General features: G+C 41.9%; 1 protein-coding gene across 1 annotated transcript in view; it reads left to right on the top strand.

The window, feature by feature from the left end:
- Nucleotides 1-8,256, top strand: part of LOC118321959 (phosphatidylinositol 3-kinase regulatory subunit alpha-like) — a 115,887-nt gene that overhangs the window by 101,564 nt on the left and 6,067 nt on the right. The gene's annotated exons all lie outside the window — the stretch shown is intronic.

Here is an 8,256-nt window from a genome sequence, read left to right as displayed (position 1 = left end):
GATCACCAAGTCAGTAAAGTTCATGCTGACAGGAACATAAATGACATAAGTTTTACATAGACATATCTAATTTTCCATTATTCAGAATATGATAATATTTCACATTTGAAATAGTTAATGTATTGTAGTTTATGTAAACCAGCACATTCCATTTGGATAGTTCTTATTTGGTTTTATAATCTTAATGGAGCATTTATTCAGATTAATACACCAGAGGAGTATACCGATATTAATGACGGGTTTTAAGAGCATGTTTTGGTGTCCATCATGGGGTTGTTTAAACGTATTTGTTAACACATAACATCATCGTCCTAGTTACAAGTCAGATTGAATTTGTGTATAGTAACACAAACACAATGCTAGCCAACGTTTGCAAGGGCTTGCAGTAGAGATTCCCCCATGCATTAGCAAAAGTACATATTTCTAGTCGTGAAGGAGAGACATTATGAAAGACTTTGATATCAACAGTCAAATCTCTAAAATCACTGATGAAGAGAAACGAAAACATGACTAAAAAAGCTGTTTTTATGTGTTGGTCAATCCCCATATCTCCGACGGCAACAGAAGACAAGGGATACTGTGGTTTGGATTACAGTGCACCACACACCACACACACACACATGAATGCTGGTAACGGTCAGTCAAATCTCTGGCAGAGCCTGAAAACACAAAGAGCTGTTTTCCCCACAATGCACCAGGCTTCAGGAGATACAAATCAAGATGGGTCAAGTCCAGCAGTGAAGGCGCTTCTCCTCCCTGCTGTAACACATTGACCAGTACTGCTCATACACAGTCATTATAATTTGTGTAAATTTCAACCTTGTGTTTTCCTGATACTTTTACGTAGTATTTCAAATTTCTGAAGACCTTTTAACCTCATCTTATCTTCAACTATTTGACAGTAGCAGGTACATTTACTCTGTAGAGGAAGATTTTGACATTCGATTGATTCATTAATATCACTGCAACCACCTTCTTGTTTCTTCCTGTGTTTTCTTTCTTAGCTTGTTGCGTCCATCTAATATATGTGAAAAAGGTTCACGCTGGTTTAATTTTTGAGTAAAAATTTTAAAAACACACAGGTACTGGTGGCTTAAGTTGGTTAAAGTGCCCTGTCTGGTAAAAAGGATATTCTGGGTTCCAGCTCACAGCAGTAATAAAATAATAATACATTTTATTTAAAAAGCGCTTTTTCTGAATACTCAAAGACACTGTACAATATAAATATAAGAAGAATACAAGAACATCAATCAGTAAACAAATGTAAAACAGTACATTACTCGTTAAAAACCCATTAGACTGGAGCTAGATTATTTAAAAGCCAGTTTTAAAAAGGTGTTGTTTTTGTCCAGTGATTTGAATGTTGGAGGGTTGGTACAGTCAACGGATGCGTTTGGGGGAGAGAGTTCCCAGAGGGAGGGGGCAGCTACAGCATGAACGCTCTGTTGCCCCAGGTTCGGTTGCTGTGGTGGAAGTCAGAAGGTTGCGACGTGGGGGGATGGGAGACAGGGTGGAGTTGTCAATGGTGAGGTGGAAACCTGTCTTGTGGTTTTGGTGAGGGATTTGGCCGATAATTGATTAAGGTGTGATTTGTCACAGTTGAGTTTGAGAAGTGGACTGCATCCAAGATTTGATGTCGGTGAGCAGTTGGAGAGAGTGGAGTGAGGTGGCCCAGGGTGACGATTTGGTAGAGATATAAAGGCTGGACGTCCATCGACAATAACAGTGAAGTGAGACCCATAGGTGGCGAATGATGTTGCCAATGGGGAGCAGGTAAAGTATGAAGAGGAGAGGACCAAGCACCGAACCCTGGGGGACGCCTTGGGACAGCGGAGCGGTGGAGGAGGTGCAGTTGTTGATGTGGATGAACTGTTGTCTGTCAGTGAGATACGATTGGAGCCAGGAGAGGGCAGTGCCGGTGATGCTGAGGGTAGATTTGAGGTGGGAGAGAAGAATGGTGTGGTTGATGGTGTCCTGGCTGCAGTGAGGTCCAGGAGGATGAGGATGGTGAGGTGGCCAGAGTCAGCGGAGAGGAGGATGTCGTTGGTGACTTTCAGGAGGGCTGTTTCAGTGCTGTGTTGTGAACGGAAGCCGGATTGAAATGGTTCGAACAGGTCATTTGAGCAGAGGTTTCAGTTGTTTGGCGACAATGTGTTCCGGTATCTTAGATAGAAAGGGGAGGTTGGAGATGGGCCTGAAAGTTTGAGACAACAAGTCGGGGTTGAGTCCAGGGGCCTCATGTACTAACGTTGCGTATGCACAAAATTCGTGCGACACTCACTGGCGATGCATTGAAATTGCATAGCAATTAACATCATGCTCTCGGAGACAGTTGCACTGCATGCGAAGTCATTATTATTTACCATCAATAAAGCATTGTCAACAATTTTACATCATTTGCAGATTATTTGTTGTTAAGGGGTTATTAACTGCAGCGCAAAAGTCCTTCTACTGCGTTGAGGAAGTTGACACACCTTGAATTATCTTAGCCTCTTGGCATATTTATTTAACAGTAACAATAAATGCGGAATCGATGTGCCGCCGTCTCATCAGCATGGCTCACACAACAACAACTAGCGTTACTGGGAGCGTGGTGACGTCACGTCTTGTACGTACCCGTAACCTTTTCACATACATGCAGTAAGTTATCAGTCTACCATAATACAGGACTCCACCCACCTGATGCCTGAAGGCCTCGGCGATGGGCAAGAATAGTCTTCATATCTGCCCATTCTTTTTCAACTCCGCTGCGGTGCGGTTCTCCGACCTACCAGTTTACTGCTGTGCCCTCTACCTCCATCAGCAGCACCTCAATTCACACTCCAATAAAATTTTCTTTTTTTTCCTGCTTTTGCCATTTTCCTAAAGACAGCACTATCTAGGCCTATTTATACTAATTAGCATTTCAAATCGGTGTATTTGAGGGAGGGACAGGGTGGAAGCGTTGTGCTCGTGCATGTGCCTCAATTTTCACGTGATTTCGATGTACAAAGACAATGTGCCGTGGGATTCCTGCGTATGCACGTTTTGAACATCTGAATTTTTTTGTGGCGTACAGAACTTTCACTCCTTTCAGTGTACGACCACATTCTAGTAGGATTCCACGCAAGTCTTAGTACATGAGGCCCTGGTTTTTGAGGATGGGGTGAGAGCAGTCAGTTTGGAAGTGAATGGGGGATTGAGCCAGAACTGAGAGAGGAGGGGTGGGATGGGATGGGGTCCAGGACACATGTAGATGTTTTCATCCCTGTCAAGATTTTGGACAGCTCCCCTGGCGACACAGGGGAGAACTGAGACAGGCGCTGAGAGGTGTAGGGGGGAGGAGCAGATGATGGAGTGGGAGTGCAGACAGTGGGAGCAGAAGAGGAGGACAGGTTGTTGTAAATAGTGTCAAATAGTGAGAAGTTTATTTACTGTGGGGAAGAAAGCCTTGGGGTTGGTGGAACCAGAGTTGATGAGGTGTGAGTAGTAGGTGGGTAGTGTTTAGAGCTTCCTTATACTGATGAAGGTCATCTGTGTAGGCTTGTAGATGAAAAGTTAAACCAGTTTTCCTATGGAGTCTTTCAAGCTGACGCTTACAGGATTTCATTTTGTGCAGATCAGGAGTGCACCAGGGAGCAGAGTGTGTGAATGAGACAGTTTTAGTTTTGATGGGAGCCAGCTGATCGAGACAGGAGGTCTCGCTAGCTTGTGCCCAGAAGCCGGGTGTCTGTGGATGAAAAGATGACGTGTACCCCAGGAGTATCCACGGGATAATCCACAGCATAACCGTAGCCCAGAATGAATAAAAAGCAACCGAATTGGAGCTATAGAAATAAAATTGAACTGAACTTCACTGCTAGATGCCGCTAAAATCTACACACTGTTCCTTTAATGAAACATAACTAAGAATTTATCATCTGAAAATCTTTGCGGCTGTGGCTCAGAGGTAGAGTGGGTCGTCCACTAATCAGAAGGCTGTTGGTTCAATCCCTGGCTCCTCCCGCCACATGTCGAAGCATCCTTGAGCAAGATACTGAACCATGAATGTGTATCGATGCCTTAGCGCTTTGAGTGGTCGGAAGACTAGAAAGGTGCTATACAAGTACAGGTCCGTTTACCATTTACCATTGCCAGAGTGCAGTCGTTTCTCTCTCAGGCTCTTATTACCGCCAGGATTGGTTACTGTAATGCTCTACTTCCCGGTCTTCCCAAAAAGAATATAGCTCGATTACAATGACTTCGAAACTCAGCTGCATGTGTGTTGACGAGGACCAGAAAGAGAGCACACGTTACACCAATCCCAAAGTCTCTGCATCGGCTACCTGTGTGCCTTAGAATCGATTTTAAGATCCTTTTATTGGTTTATAAAGCTCTTAATGGTCTTAGTCCTACTATATTTATCAGATTTGGTTTTAGCCTATGAACCCTTTAGGACTTCAGGTAGTGGCCTTTTAATTATCCCTAAAGCCAGGACAAAGGCCCTCAGTGAGGCATCGTTTTAACACTACGGTCCTCGTCTCTGGAACAGCCTCCCTGAGGACCTGAGTGCAGCAGAGAGTGCTGACACTTTTAAAAGCAAACTCAAGACCTACCTTTGGGTAAGCTGAGGTAGGGGGGTCGGAGGGTGTTTTTAATGTGTGAAGCACTTTGTGTTACATTTTTCTTGTATAAAAGATGCTATACAAATAAAGTCTGATTGATTGATTTAGTGGGAGATGGGACGTAGCGTAGTCACTGATGACATTTAATCCATTGAGGGCCTTGGGCTTGTGGGAAATGATGTTTGTAACCATTAAAACTGAAAATGACCATCCTTGTGTAGAACAATGTATACAAATGTTTTGTAAGGTTGAGGGATTGTTAGACATTATGAATGTTATCTTACTCCAGAACAGAACCTGCGTCTCCAGAGCTGCGAGAGCCTTTTTACAGCCTCTCTCTCCATCAATCCAATCAGTCAGCTTTCAGATATACAGTCAGTCGTTCTGTCGGTCCTTCCAGCTCTCTGGTGGCACTCCGTGTTATTGGGATCGATGTGAACACTTCAGTTCCTGCACAGAGGGCCAAATACACCGATACCTCACATGGTCAGTCAATACATATCAGCATTCTAACACCTGGATACAAACAGCACATGTACAGTACTACACCACACAAATCAGTTTAAATACATATATGTGTGTATGTATATAGATCCAGATGATACAACCACCTTTGACAGGTTTATTATCTGCTACGAACCAATGTCCACCTTTTTATCTACTACAACTGACAATGACAGTTTTAACCTTTTATGACTTTTGCATAATACCATGACCTTAAGTTATACAGCACAAGCTTAAAGGGAAGGTTAGGAAAGAACAGAAACTTAACATGTTCTATTGAATTCCATTGAGTTTTTATGTTCTGTTCACTTTCACTTAACTTTTGACAGAAGTGGCATGAAGTATGTGTCTCAGCATTCCAGTCATTCCCCATTTATGCAATTTCAATATAGTTTAGAACCCCAGTGTGCAGAAATAATTAAAATAACAAGAAACTGCATGGGATTAGCATAAAGTGGGTATGACTGCAAAGGGGAGATGTATACCCATAGAGCTTCTTTTCATTCAGATATCTTGAGGTCAGAGGTCAAGGGATCCCTTTGAAAATGGCCGTGCCAGTTTTTCCATCACCACAATTTAGCCTCAGTTTGGAGCGATATTTAGCCCCCCTTCCCAGGATGCTAGCATGACATGATTGGTAACAATGGGTGTTCAACTCATCTACTCCTTTTACCACATTAAACATTCCACAATCTATGAATATGCAAATGTCCTACTGGACACAAGATGTCTCCTCCTTCACTGTAAAGTCCATTCTCAGTGTCCGTGCACTGGTGGATCTCACTGTATGAGTTGGATAATGGACCAGTAACAACTTCCAGAGTATTTGTCCCAAATAATGCATGTAGGCCCCACCCCCTGTTAAATCAGATGTTTAATGAGCACAGAGAAACTTTCCACTTTCAACACATGAATGTAAAAACATCCTTCTGTCAAACTCTGCACAGACACCATTCAAACATCACACTGCAGGAAGAAACACTGATTTCTGACTGGAGGGGGGCTTTAAAGCTACATTTGCTTTTGCTTTTGCAATGATTAAATAATATATACATAATCCTTCAGTTATTGTAAAAAAAAATGTATTGGTAAATCTTTTCATTAAAGTAAAAGATCCACATATAAAAGAGGTTAATATTAAAGGTCATTCCTGTTTCAGCTTATCATGATCAGACTAATTCTTATGCACCTCAGGTTTCTACTCTTAAAGCTCCAGGAAACACAAAGCGGACTTCTACAACTGTTCACTCCCTGGAAAGAAACAGATAACAGTTCCTCCTCGCTCACATCCATAATCCTTTGAATAACTTAGAAGGACATGATGATATCAAAGAGACTCAGTACATTTAAAACTGTGGATCTATATTTTTCCTTTTATGGAAACTTTACCCTGAGCTGTTTCTGTGAATATAACTTGCAATACTGCTGATACAGCTTTCGATGGATATACCTTGAGCCCAAACACATATTATTGAACAGATAAGGCATGTAAAAATAATCAATATATAAAAAACTTTTTTTTTTAAATTACATTTAAAATAGTCAAATCGATGTAATTCTATGAGCTGTGAAGTCTCACAGTGACTACATAATCTGCTGCTTTATCAGAAGGAAAGTGTATAAGCATATTTATTTAAGTATATTGCACATATTTTTCTTTATTGTGATACTTCTCTATACACTTGACGTATTAATATAGTGATGTTATATTTTATTTTAGTTCTATTTGTTTAATTCCTTATTTTAATCTTTCTTTCTTCCTTTTTATTTATCTTATTTTATTTTTATATGACTTTGTTATATCTTTATAATGTAAATATACAATTCAGCTAAAATACTGAATTATTGTGTGGCTTGATGTAACACATCAAACACTACAGCATACAACAAAAAAAGGGGAAATCTTTGCTAAACAAGAGTCCTAATCAAGTTTTGGTTGACTTTAATTTCAGTCTCACCAAGACAAACCTGATTATAAATTCAGACTGTATAAAACTGGATCTACACATGGAATCCCTGAGCAGACATTAGATTCAGACAGAGATAAATGGACTCGATCAGTCTGCTGTTCAGCAGCAGATCTATTCCCGTCTCCCACTGAGCTCTCCCCGTCATAAACCCAGCACACAGCGGGCTCGGGCACAGATGTTTTCTTGTTTGCGGTGGTAAAGGGCCTGTGGTGAGAGCTCTCGTCAATAGGTCTGGTCCTCTTCAAACACGGCCCATTGTCTGAACCCCGGCTAATACAAGAAAAAGGAGTCGTATTATCCCCCTGCGCCGCCTCCTGCTGTGTCAGTTTTACAAGCATCCGTATGCGAAACCCCTGTGATTCTCTCCATAGCGTCTGTCAGGCTAGCTGGCTAGCAGCTGGCTGTGGGACTGTGTCTGAATTCAAATCACTGATGTCCTGCCAAGGCTGCACAGCTCCTCAAAGTCAGCTAGCCTAAACCTGGCTACATGCTCGGATGGATATTGATAGAGGTGGTTGCTCACCGAGCAGCGCAGCAGGGACGTCTGCTCCGTGTTCAACATGTATGAGTGCAATTTTTTTTAATGTGAAAGATGCATGGTGTCTGATCAGATGTTCACTCAGACACACAGACGCATGCACTTTCATCTTCATGGTCATGGTCACATAATGATGCAGGACAATTTTCTTTAATTAATAGTTGATTTGGGCGTTATGTAATGTTGGATCGGGGGGGGGGGAACTGTTAGCCTCGCTCCATCAAAAATGTAAAAATGCCCAAGGACAATCTTCTGTTGTTAAAACTGGCTGGAAAAAAGTAAATAAAGTCTTTAGGGCAGCCCTTCATATTGGACATGCAAAAGTCATGCTTGTTAAAAAGGTTTCCGGTAAGGTGTGTCCTTGAGAAATGTTAGTGGCGTAGCTTTGTCTCCAGACGATCGGTAGGCAGGGAGATCACCAGGCCATTACGGACAGGAAAATTACAGCAGGGGGTCCAACAGAAGCCTTTTCTCTGCTACTGAAAATAATCCTAGAGGAACAGGCTGGAATATCTTAACATTTGGATGTAAAACATATACTACACGGTCAAAGGAACAGGTGCTTTTGTTTTGTGGCTCTTCTTTATGATTTGGGCTAGGTGTCAGGGTTATAATGAAGGGAGATCTCTACACTCACAAGTAGAGTTGTTCCGATACCAGT

This window comes from Morone saxatilis, unplaced genomic scaffold (assembly GCF_004916995.1).
Source record: "Morone saxatilis isolate NCDOM2014 unplaced genomic scaffold, NCSU_SB_2.0 Contig12, whole genome shotgun sequence".
Lineage (NCBI taxonomy): Eukaryota > Metazoa > Chordata > Actinopteri > Moronidae > Morone > Morone saxatilis.
Note: the sequence above shows the minus strand (reverse complement) of the source record. Positions and strands in the feature narration are given on the sequence as shown.